Source organism: Gopherus flavomarginatus, chromosome 7 (genome assembly GCF_025201925.1).
Source record: "Gopherus flavomarginatus isolate rGopFla2 chromosome 7, rGopFla2.mat.asm, whole genome shotgun sequence".
Taxonomy (NCBI): Eukaryota; Metazoa; Chordata; order Testudines; family Testudinidae; genus Gopherus; species Gopherus flavomarginatus.
In genome coordinates, this window is record NC_066623.1 from 99,299,131 (window position 1) to 99,312,148 (window position 13,018).

Genomic DNA, 13,018 nt, shown 5'->3' on the forward strand with positions numbered 1-13,018 from the left:
AAAATGCTTCAAAACTGAGAAAATACGTACTGTATTTTTCTCCAAAGAACAGATCTTATCCTTCAAATGTTTTCAAAACAAACCACAAAAATTAACTTTTTCCCCCCATTTTAGTATTTTTCTGCACAACAGGAACGATTTCAAAGCTATTCTGTTTATGTACCACACGTTGCTGCCTTTGCCCTGAATTGAAAAGCAGAGCAAATTCTTTATCTAATTATCTCTCTGTACGACTGGGGCATAGGCAACGTTATCCCAGAATTCCAGAACCTTTTTGTACGTGAGTCCTTACATTAAATTAATGTGCAGATTTGCTTTGTCTGAGCTCAGAAAAGTATTTATTTTAAAAACCACAACACCTTTTTGGTCTTTTTGGCGTTGCGATGCCTCTACTCACCCACTTTACCCCGAGTGTAATTGAGAGGTATCAAGCTGAATGTAGGGGTACATTGAATCAGCCAATAAATGCCTGGGATGTCTCAGATTTTCCACAGCAGGAATCCCATGTGAGCAAATGCCAGCCTGTATCAGCTCCAGATATAAATAGCATATAGTAGCATCTATGTTTTTGATCTTAAAGTGAGCATGAATATTGTTAATAATGATCATTCTCCTATAAATTATAAATGTCAAGGACATCCAAACTTGTATATTGCCCAGGGCTCCTGTTTGTGCTTCTGGTATTAAATGCTCTATAGATCCTCCTGTTTGCAGTAATTGTCAAGCTTGAATCAGTCTATTTGGCCGGTTGTACAAAACTGTTGTTTAAGATGTTTGCCCAGCATTTACCCTATCCAAAACAAATGAATGAAAACAAAAGGTCTTGATGAGAAATGTTAGCATACAGACATGTTTACAATATGTCAAACCAGTAGCAACACCTGCACCGCCTCTATTTTGTGCTGTGATTGGTTGTGTTAGCATTTAGCACCTATAGTAAGAAGGGCTAGACTGGGTCAGTTCCTGAATGGGAGAAATGTCTGAGTGCTGCAAAAAGTGATAGTGGAGATTCAGGCCTGGTCTACACTACGCATTTAAACCGATTTTAGTAGCATTAAACCGATTTAACCCTGCACCCGTCCACACAACGAGGCCATTTATATCGATATAAAGGGCTCTTAAAACCGGTTTCTGTACTCCTCCCCGACGAGAGGAGTAGCGCTGAAATCGGTATTGCCATGTGGGATTAGAGTTAGCGTGGACGCAAATTGACGGTATTGGCCTCCGGGCGGTATCCCACAGTGCACCACTGTGACCGCTCTGGAAAGCAATCTGAACTCGGATGCACTGGCCAGGTAGACAGGAAAAGCCCCGCGAACTTTTGAATTGCTTTTCCTGTTTGCCCAGCGTGGAGCTCTGATCAGCACGGGTGGCGATGCAGTCCCAAATCCAAAAAGAGCTCCAGCATGGACCGTATGGGAGATACTGGATCTGATCGCTGTATGGGGAGACAAATCTGTTCTATCAGAGCTCCATTACAGAAGACGAAATGCCAAAGCATTTGAAAAAAATCTCCAGGCTATGATACAGAGTCCACAGCACAGTGATGCGTGACAAGCATAACAGAAAGCCAAAGAATCAAATGGACGCTCATGGAGGAAGGGAGGGAGTACTGAGGACTCCAGCTATCCCACAGTCCCTGCAGTCTCCGAAAAGTATTTGCATTCTTGGCTGAGCTCCCAATGCCTGTAGGGTCAAACACATTGTCCGGGGTGGGTCAGGGTATATCTCGTCAATTTACCCTCCCTCCCCCCCATGAAAGAAAAGGGAAAAAATTGTTTCTTGACTTTTTTCAGTGTCACCCTATGTCTACTGCATGCTGCTGGTAGACGCGGTGCTGCGGCACTGAACAGCAGCATCCTCTCCCCTTCCTTCCCTGGTGGCAGATGGTACAGTGCAGTAGGACTGGTAGCCATCCTCGTCATCAGCCCGTGAGTGCTCCTGGCTGGCCTCAGGTGAAGTCAGCTGGGGGCACCTGGGTCAAAATAGGAATCACTCCCGGTTATTCCCGGCAGATGGTACAGAACGGCTGGTAACCGTCCTCATTATAGCAACTGTGGGCTGAGCTCCATCAGCCCCCCCCTTTCATGTCTAAAGAAAAGATTCTGTACTGCCTGGACTAGCATAGCAGCGGGATGCTGGGCTTCTCTCCCCCCCCCACACCGTTTAATGTCCTGCCTGGACTATCATAGCAGCTGGAGGCTGCCTTCCCCTCATTTTATCTCACTAAAAAGTCAGTGTTTCTTATTCCTGCATTCTTTATTACTTCATCACACAAATGGGGGGACACTGCCATGGTAGCCCAGAAGGGTTGGGGGAGGAGGGAAGCAATGGGTGGGGTTGTTGCAGGGGCGCCCCCTAGAATGGCATGCAGCTCTTCATATCTGCGGGATCTGACATGGAGCGGCTGTGCTCTCTGGTACACTGGTTCTCTAGAACACTTGCCCCATATTCTAGGCAGGACTGACTCTATTTTTAGATACAACATAAAGGAGGGAATGACCCAGGGAGTCATTCCCATTTTTGTCTTTGCACCCCCGGCAGACCTCAGCAAAGGTCAGCCAGGAGTACCCATGACAGCAGCAGATGGTACAGAACGACTGATAACTGTCATCTCATTGCCAATTTACAATGGCACAGCAGACGGTACAGAACGACTGGTAACTGTCTCTGCTACCTTGCAAAGGCAAATGAATGCTGCTGTGTAGCGCTGTAGTACCGCCTCTGTCAGCGGCATCCAGTACACGTATGGTGACAGTGACAAAAGGCAAAATGGGCTCCATGGTTGCTATGCTATGGCGTCTGCCAGGGCAATAAAGGGAAAAAGGGCGTGAAACGATTGTCTGCCGTTGCTTTCACAAAGGAAGGAATGAATGATGACATTTACTCAGAATCACCCGCGACATTGTTTTTGCCCCATCATGCACTGGGATCTCAACCCAGAATTCCAATGGGCGGGGGAGACTGTGAGAACTATGGGATAGCTACGGGATAGCTACCCACAGTGCAACGCTCCAGAAATTGATGCTAGCCTCGGTACATGGACGCACACCACCGAATTATTGTGCTTTGTGTGGCCGCGTGCACTCGACTTTATACAATCTGTTTTACAAAAACGGTTTATGTAAAATCAGAATAATTCTGTAGTGCAGACGTACCCTCAGAAGGTCTTTCCTCTTGGTCACTATTAAACCAATGGCCTGGTGCTGGGGTGCAGCCCACGGAATAAGACATAAAGCCAGATTCTTTGCTGCAGCCCAGACTCATTCAGTGCAGCAAAGGTGTAGCAACAGTGAGCCAGCTGCAGCTCTCTAGTTCTCTGCCTGTCCTGGCCCTGCCCCAAAGGGACTTCCTGTCAGCTGAAAATAGCCAAAGCACAGTAGTATTCCAGCCATACTCCTTCCTGCCCTGGGCATGCCCCCAACACTGTGGGAATTCTCAGCTGGCCAGACACACCCTGATTCCAGCCAATAAAAGCATGATCCTCAGCATAAATGGTTATTAACGATCCATGGAACATTTTGTAACAGGAAAGGTGTTAATTTACCTGGATGTCCTATCTAGATTCACATTTGGGTTACCCTGTATTGTCAGTTGGGAAGAGTATTCCTCGCTTTGCTAAACTGCTGTGCTGAGTGCTGGTAAGCAGCTGCAATGTTCAAGCCCTGAGATGGCTGCATTCTGTTAGTGGACAAAATAGACTGAACTAAATTATTAGACTAAACCATATCAGTAGTTTGTAAAATGCTTTTTGAATCCTTCAAGATATTAGTACTGGCCTGTTGCAAGTTATTTATTTGTTTCACAGTTAAATAAATGCAAGTGTCTGCAGAAAAGGTGGGAAACAAAAATGGGTCTTTAATGAGCAATATACCTGGACTAAAATTTGGGAAGAGGTAGTGAAGTGAAAAAACAAGTGTGTAAACTGATAGCAGCAATAGAACCACAACTGCACATCACAATACAACCATTGGCCAGATTCTGATCCCAGCTACACCATCATAAATCAAGGGAAGTCAATGGATTGCTCCCAGTCAGAATCAGGCCCTCAGAGACTAATGGTATGTCTACTCTGGAGCTAATTTCCAGCTCCAGGAGACATACCCATGCTAGCTCTGATTGAGCTAGTGTGCTAAAAATAGAAGTGCAGCCACAGTGGCACGAGCAGCGGAGGGAGATAGCCACCTTGTCCAAGACCTTAGGTGTATACTTGGGGTGGCTAACCACTCCTGCTACCATTACTGCACTTCTATTTTTAGTGTGCTGGCTCAGAGCTAGTGCTAGAATGTCTCCGCAAGCTGGAAATGACATCTTCCAGCTCTGGTGTAGACATACCCTAGAGCAGTGGTTCTCAATCTTTCCAGACTATTGTACCCTTTTCAGGAGTCTGATTTGTCTTGTGTACTGCCAAGTTTCAGCTCTCTTAAAAACTACTTGCTTAGAAAATCAGACGTAAAAATACAAAAGTGTCACAGCACATTCCCCTTTGTCTGGCTTGTCTTTGTACGTCCCTCCACGAATGCAAGTCAAAGCCACACCATTCCGTTTTGTTGCAAGCATGTTCTTTCCATTTCTGGCCAAAGAGTTTTGTCATAAAAAATTGCTGAATTTCTCATTTTTACCATATAATTATAAAATAAATCAATTGGAATATAAATATATTTCAGTGTATAGTACATAGAGCAGTATAAACAAGTCATTGTCTGTAAGAAATTTTAGTTTGTAGTGACTTTGCCAGTGTTTTTTATGTAGTCTGTTGAAAGACTAGGCGAATATCTAGATGAGTTGATGTACCCCTTGGAAGACCTCTGCGTACCCCCAGGGGTACATGTACTCCTGGTTGAGAACCACAGCCTAGAAGAAGGCTGGGAGTTTGGGACCTGATTCAGTAAGGAATTTAAGCACTGGCCTAACTTTAAGCACATTCTTAAATCTATTCTTATTCAGGAAAGCACTAAAGGACATGCTTAACTCCCACTGTATTCCAGGAACACTGAAGCACATACATAAATGCTTTGCTGGATAGCGATGAATCTAAAGCATGTGCTCAGGTGCTTTGCTAAATCAGAGGCTGGGTGAAGTATTATGAGGACACAACCACTGAACACATCAAAACACCAAACTGCTTTTGCATCATGCTAATTCCCTCGAGGTCTACTCAGTGAAAAATTAGGCATCATGTCTTCTGTCAGGAAGATATTCTTTAAAAACTGGTTTCCACATGCTATATGTAAGTTTCTATTTTCAGTTCAGTTCAAATGCACAATATCATGACATACACATGTACACCCTACATTCAGCTTGATACCTGTCAATTACACTCTTGGGGTAAAGTGGGTGAGTAGAGGCATTGCAACACCAGCATGGAGCGGCTACACAGGAGACCTTACAGTGGTGTAGCTGCAGCAGTACAGCTGGGCCACTGGAAGGTCTGTAGGGTAGACATAGCCTGAGTGTGTACTACAGAGAGTAGAATCATAGACTATCAGGGTTGGAAGGGACCTCAGGAGATCATCTAGTCCAACCTCCTGCTCAAAGCAGCCCCAGATCACTAAATGGCCCCCCTCAAGGATTGAACTCACAACTCTGAGTTTAGCAAGCCAATGCCCAAACCACTGAGCTATCCCTCCCCCCTGAGTGCTCTTTTAGCCAACCTTGGTGAGGTTGGTCAGGGGTACCTGGGCAGACATGGGAGTGACTGAGCCAGGTCATTCCCATCTTCTGGCGAACAGCCAGGAGATGACGATGGCTAGCAGTCATACTGCACCGTCTTCTGGCGAGCACCCAGGAGATGATGGCTAGCAGTTGTACTGCACCGTCTGCTGCCAGCCTAAGATGTAAAAGATAGATGGATCAAAACAAGAAATAGACCAGTTTTGTTTTGTATTCATTTGCTCCCTGCTCCCTCCGTGAAATCAACGGCCTGCTAAACCCAGGGTTTTGAGTTCAATCCTTGAGGGGGCCATTCTGTGTGACAGTTGTTTGTGTTTCTCCTTGATGCAAAGCTACCCCCTTTGTTGATTTTAATTCCCTGTAAGCCATGTCGTCAGTTGCCCCTCCCAAGAGCAACGGCAGACAATTGTTTCACGCCTTTTTTCAGTGGAGATGCCATACCACAGCAAGCATGGAGCCCGCTCATCTCAACGCAGCAGTCATGAACATTGTAAACACCTCGTGCATTATCGTGCAGTTTATGCAGAACCAGAACCTGAAAAACCAGGTGAGAAGGAGGCGATGACAGCGCAGTGATGAAAGTGATGAGGACATGGACACAGAATTCTCTCAAAGCGCAGGCCCCAGCACTTTGGAAATCATGGTGTTAATGGGGCAGGTTCATGACATGGAACATTGATTCTGGGCCCGGGAAACAAGCACAGACTGGTGGGACCGCATAGTGTTACAGGTGTAGGACTATTCCCAGTGGCTGTGAAACCTTTGCATGTGTAAAGGCACTTTCATGGAACTTTGTGACTTGCTTTCCCCTGCTCTGAAGCGCCAGAATACCAAGATGAGAGCAGCCCTCACAGTTGAGAAGCAAGTGGCGATAGCCCTGTGGAAGCTTGCAACACCAGACAGCTACCTGTCAGTCGGGAATCAATTTGGAGTGAGCAAATCTACTGTGAGTGCTGCTGTGATGCAAGTAGCCAAAGCAATCACTGAACTGCTGCTACCAAAGGTAGTGACTCAGAGAAATGTACAAGTCCTAGTAGATGGCTTTGCTGCAATGGGATTCCCTAACTGTGGTGGGGCGACAGATGGAACCCATATCCCTATCTTGGCACCGGACCACTAGGGCAGCCAGTACACAGATCACAAGGGGTACTTTTCAATGATGCTGCAAGCACTGGAAGAGCGCAAGGGACGTTTCACCAACATCAACGTGGGATGGCCGGGAAGGGTTCATGACACTCGCGTCTTCAGGAACTCTGGTCTGTTTAAATGGCTGCAGCAAGGGATTTACTTCCCAGACCAGAAAATAACTGTTGGGGATGTTGATATGCCTGTAGTTATCCTGGGGGACTCAGCCTACCCCTTAATGCTATGGCTCATGAAGCCATACACAGGCAGCCTGGACAGTAGACAGGAGCTGTTCACCTATAGGCTGAGCAAGTGCAGAATGGTGGTAGAATGTGCATTTGGACATTTAAAGGGTCGCTGGTGCACTTTACTGACTCACTCAGACCTCAGCAAAACCAATATTCCCATTGTTATTGCTGCTTGCTGTGTGCTTCACAATCTCTGTGAAAGTAAGGAGGAGACGTTTATGGCAGGGTGAGAGGTTGAGGCAAATTGCCTGGCCACTGATTATGTGCAGCCAGACACCAGGGCGATTAGAAGAGCACACCAGGAAGCGCTACGCATCAGAGAAGCTTTGAAAACTAGTTTCATGACTGGCCAGGCTACAATGTGACAGTTCTGTTTGTTTCTCCTTGATGAAAACTCACCCCCCTGGTTGACTCATTCCCTGTAAGCCACCCACCCTCCCCCCTTTGATCATAGCTTGCTTGCAAAGGAAATAAAGTCACTATCAGTACGGGCTGCTGAAATCCTCCTCAGACAACACCAGTTCTGCTGCAGGCAGGACCGTACCATACCAGAAGGGAGGGCAGGATTTGGGCCTATAACAATAGATAAAGAGGATTTTTTCGTACTTCATTATACCCAGTTTATTCATTAGAGATAAGCCAAATCTGGAACCATGTATCCAACTTATCTCCCGCCCTCTGAACTTTGGGTTTCAGATTGAATGGGATCCAGATTCAGGCCAGGCCTGGCTTTGGTTTTGCTAAATAAAATCCTGAGCTTTGACGATTTACCAAACAATCATATTATTAATGGTTTATATTAACCTGTATTGCAGCAGTGTGCAAAGCTAATATTTATCATTTGTACCTAGAAGCTCCAACCACAACTGGGGCCCTGCTGTGCTAGATGCTGTTCAAACAGATAGGAAAACACCCACAGTTCTGTCCATCCTGTCTGATACAGGATACGTACGTATGGGACACAATCTTGCAGTCCTTTCACAAGCCAAACTCATACTAATCTCAACAGGAGTTATGGACAGACGGGCAGAGGAAAGGGAGGCATACTAGCATCAGAGACTGTTGACTGTCAGGCCTCCAAAATGCCATCTCATATCTCATATGGGGTCCAGCGTTAAATTCTGCTTGTGGTAGCGGTTTCTTATTACTCCTTAGGAGTATTTATATAGCTGCCAAAGGAATAAACCTACCACTTGATACCTAGACTGATATCTATTTACCAAACTTCTGGAGAATTAAGTGAGCTAGCCCAAGTGAAAAGATTATATACAACGAATGTACAAGCTAGCTGAGGAAATATTTCTCCACCAGCCCAGAGGTATCATGCGACCTCCAGGCTGGATTAGCAACTGCAGTGTTTCCAGTTTGCATGACTTTATCGTAATCTTGCAATATTTGGTGTATTTTTCAAACCCCCAGCTCCTGTGGTCATCTGAAGCCTTGAGAATCTCCGCTTTCATTTTTATACATAAGAAGTGGCTAGTCCTCATGGTGGTGGAGAAAAGCTTGAAAAAGTGACCTGAATGTACCCTAAAGCCTTAGAAACCAAAATGCAAAGAAAAAGAAACCCACAATATTATTAATGGTTAATTATTAATTGTTAATTATTAATTAACAACAATTATTATTTACTATTATAGATCTCATGATTTTAAACCAATCCCATGATCCCTGGTTTCAAATGTTTGGGGTTGGCAATATTACAGCTATAGCCCTCGTGGACTCTATAACTACACCTCCACCACTGCCCCAGCCCACTCACAAACCTCTGTCCAGTGCTTTGCAAGCAGAGTGGGGCTCTGGTCTGCAGTGTGGGATGTGTTCACCCCACCCACCCATCCACAGCACTAATAAAGCATTTCCTCTGGGTTCCAGCCCTTTGGGTCCCATAGAGGAGAGGGCAGGATTTTGCCTTTTGACAATAGGTTATTAGTGGTGTAGGTATTGCACCAAAAGCTGACCTACTTCCTCAGTTCTGCATTTACTCATTGACTGAGTTTTAACTGAGAAAAGTTCTTGAGGTTGTGACCTATTGATAATAGCTTAACTCATTCCAAATGACTGCAGCATATTCTACCACGGTTGCCTCTTTATCTCTTAACTGAAGTGTAGAGCTCTTCTCTGAGCCCAGTCAACACCACCAGAGTAGATATGCTTCTCTCCTCAATTCTCTTCTGCCCTGTCTGAGGCTTTGTCTACTCTACACTACCATTTTTGTTGTCAGAACTTTTGTCGGTCACCCCTCACCAACATAAGTTTCACTGACAACAGCGCCGGTGTGGACAGCACTGTGTTGGTGGGAGAGCATAGACTCCTGACCTCCTGTACCACTCATTGGGAGTGGTTTAATTATGCTGCCAGGAGAGCTTTCTCCCACCAGCATAGAGCGGCTACACAGGGACCTTTCAGCAGCGTAGCTGCGGCGGTACAGCTGGGCCACTGTAAGGTCCGTAGTGTAGACATAGCCTGAGTGTATTCTACAAAGAGAGGGTTTTTTTAAGAGATCCCAGTATGTGAACTGGGTCAGCCTTGGCATAATGGCAACATGTGGATAGTGCTGCCAAGTGAAAACAAGAAGAACAAGACTCACAATTATGCTAAGGGTATGTATGTATTGGGCTAAGGAGAGGAGTACAGGAAGTCAGGAGTCTATGCTGAATAGAATGTTAACAGGGGCCAGGTTTCATATCTTATTCCTTCCTTAATCACCCATCAGAAGGCAAAGCAATACTCTTGGTTCTTCCTGCTCTCGTTGAAAACCTCTCCTTCTGCTGCATTTTGTGTTAAAGATAATTAGCTTGCTTTTATAGAGCTGAAGAAAGATCAGTAGACTGGTTATGGGACATAGGGCCTTTCTCATGTTTGGTCTGAATGAGTCTCTGATTCATAATGAGTGAACAAATGTAGTTGCCAGATGATGACCTGTATTAAGTGTGCCCCATTCCTAACATGCTGGTGTCCACATCACCCTCACCTGGTGTTGTTTCTGACACTTCTAACAGGCAGTTTAGGCGGAGGCCAAGAAATTAATGCACTTGGAGGTTGGGTCCTTGAAGTCCATTAATTTCTTGGCCTCCGCCTAAACTGCCTGTTTGGGTCCCTCCAAGTCAAGGGTGATGCACACCGCCACTCCCTGGGCTGTACCTGTCCAGTGAATGGATTATGCGATGTTGTATTATATTATAGTTATGTGGCCACAATATAAAATGAATTTCTGCTCAACTTTCCTGCTAACTACAGCCTTTGGAATGGCTTAGCATTGAGTTTATTGGCTGGTGTTCTTCATCTCTAGTTGTTTCAGAATGGTCAGATGGGTTGGTCTCAAAAAATGTGCTCCCTGTTTTGGGGGAATAAACTGTCAACTTAGTGTTGTTCTAAACTTTTCATCTACATACAGTGAGTCCAGGCACCATGCGGCTGAGCCTTCTCCTAAAGGATATTTTGCACCCTAGATGAAACTTCCACCTTGCACCCCCCTTTCCCCCCGGAGCATTGCTTATTAAAATCTTTCAAAAACGAATACTGCATAATGTGGCATTGTTCACGTATACTTCCTTCCTTCATTCTTTCATATCAAAATCTACTACATTTTATTCTACCTTTAGAATATCCAATTATTGTTACTAATAAAATTTATAAAATTAGAATGGCAGATACTCCATCATACAACAACTAACAATATCAATATGACAAATTTCAACAACCTACACACGCATATTCGCACATGATAAACATGTGCACTCAAATACTTAACATACACACACAATGTATTAGCAAAATGATGCAGCAGCGATTGCCAGAATCTTAGATCCAAAACAACTCAACAAAGATAGTTAGCCTCAGTTGACAACCTCTAAAAACTAGTAAACTAAGCATTATAAACAGCCTGTCGGAACGGGTAACAGCTGCGCGTAAAGAGAAAAATGACATCATTGCAACTTTGTACCGTAGTGAAGCAGTACACTTACAGAGCTGGCGTAGGCTATAGCTGCAATGTAAGAGAGAACGACAAATTAAAATGCAAGTTCAATGATGTTTCTCTTTTCTTTATTCATTAATTTTCCAGCAACAGTGTAAAAAAAAATGAGGGGCATCCCTCTCTGGCGCCCACAAATCTTGGTGCCCTAGGCAGCTGCCTAGTTCGCCTAGTGGTTTCACTGGCCCTGGGCCTGATGTTCAAAGAGTGCTCAACCCTTTGACCCTCACAATAAAGTCAATGGGAGCTGCAGGCACTCAGTGCCTTTGAAAATTGGGTCACTTATTTAGGTGTCTAAATATGGATATAGAAGCCTGAATTTAGGCATCTGTGTTTTAAAAATCTTGACCAAAATGTACAAATTGGCACAATTCCAATAAAAATCTCTCTCCCCGCCTCAGCCCTAAAACATCCTCTCCAAACTCCTATTCTACACTAGACACACGCACAACACCCTAATGATGCAGATAGGTTTTGCAAGGGATCTGGAAGTCATCAATTTGTGGCTTGGTGCACACATGGGAATGTGAGCTTCAACATTCAGGAACCCTTAGTGAGAAAAGCCTGCCTGCAGTCCCCTCTCGTTAAATCTGTTATCTCCAGCAACTCTAATGGGCAGCCTAATAATAAAGAAGTAAAAAATAAAACACATTGAGCCTTCTTTTGTGATTGGGCAAGTGTGTCTTGTAGAGCTGCTAATAATAATATCTCGTGACTAATTAATTGCACGGTAGCTTCCTAAATTTTGTGGGGGGTTCTGCGTCACCAGGACATATTCTACCATGATGAAAGGTATGCCATGCTTTACAAGTCCTTTTTAAAAGCTATCTCTGTGAATTTAGGCACACAAGTTAAATATAAAGGAGGAAAGGATTTGACTGGGTAAAGCATTCCCACTGTAACATTCTACAAAAGTACTTTGCTTTTTTTTTTAATCTAATGAATGTGAAATTAGCATGGAAATGGTCTGAATATTGTTTTTACGCACAAAGCCAAATCTATATTCCTGAATCTAAATGCAACAGGGAAAAATACCATTACCACAGGACAAAATATAAAAAGGCGATTCAATTTTAAAAAATGCTCGTGGCAATGAAAAAATATAACTTCAAATGTGAACCAATTCATTGAGGCCTTAACATTCATTTGTCGCAAGCGGAGGGGCAGCAGAACCTAACACCAGAGCCAATTGGCAGGTGTCAGGCAGGGAAAGGTCAAGTGATGGCGTGTGTGTGTGTGTGTGCTACTTCTAGGCTTTGTTAAAATGATGGTATTAAACAGAAGTTACATCTGGGGTCAAGTGACCGCAATAACAGGGGGGACAGCAAGCCCTCAAATCATTCCCAGTGATGGAAATGACATGGAACTGACATAATATGTGAGGTGAGATGAAACTGAAATCCTCAGCACCTGAATATTTCACCTACTGATGGGTAACCTGACCCTAACCAATCTTATAATCATATCCATGTCAGGGGGGAAGCCGCATTTCCAGGAGCAGAAGGCAAAGTCCCTCTTTTTTATTATTTATTTATTTGGCTCTGGCTCTGCTTCTGGAATGATGTTGTTAAAAGTTTCAGTCCTCTGCTTTAAATCTTTCAAATCAATGTCTTGGTTGAAAAATCAGCTCCCACCTCCATGCACAGTCTTCTTTCACCTGTATTTTTCTTTGCTCTAGACAATTTCTGTCAAGCATTTACGTAACAGTAACTCTAGGTGTTTAATGGATTCTTATGAATATTTTCACAGATTCCTGTAAGAACCAGATATACCACTTTTAAATGAAAAATAACTTAAGAACAGAGGAGTAAGGGTTATTTTGATTTGTTCAAGGGCAATATGAGATTTTGGCACAAGGAAGAAGGGTTTTTTTAATAATAATTGCATCTGATTAAAAAAAAGAAAAATTAAACTGTTCATTAAACTGCTACAAATTATGTCATACTGGATTATTTGTATAGTGCAAAAATACCTTCTTTTTTAAAAATAGCATGCT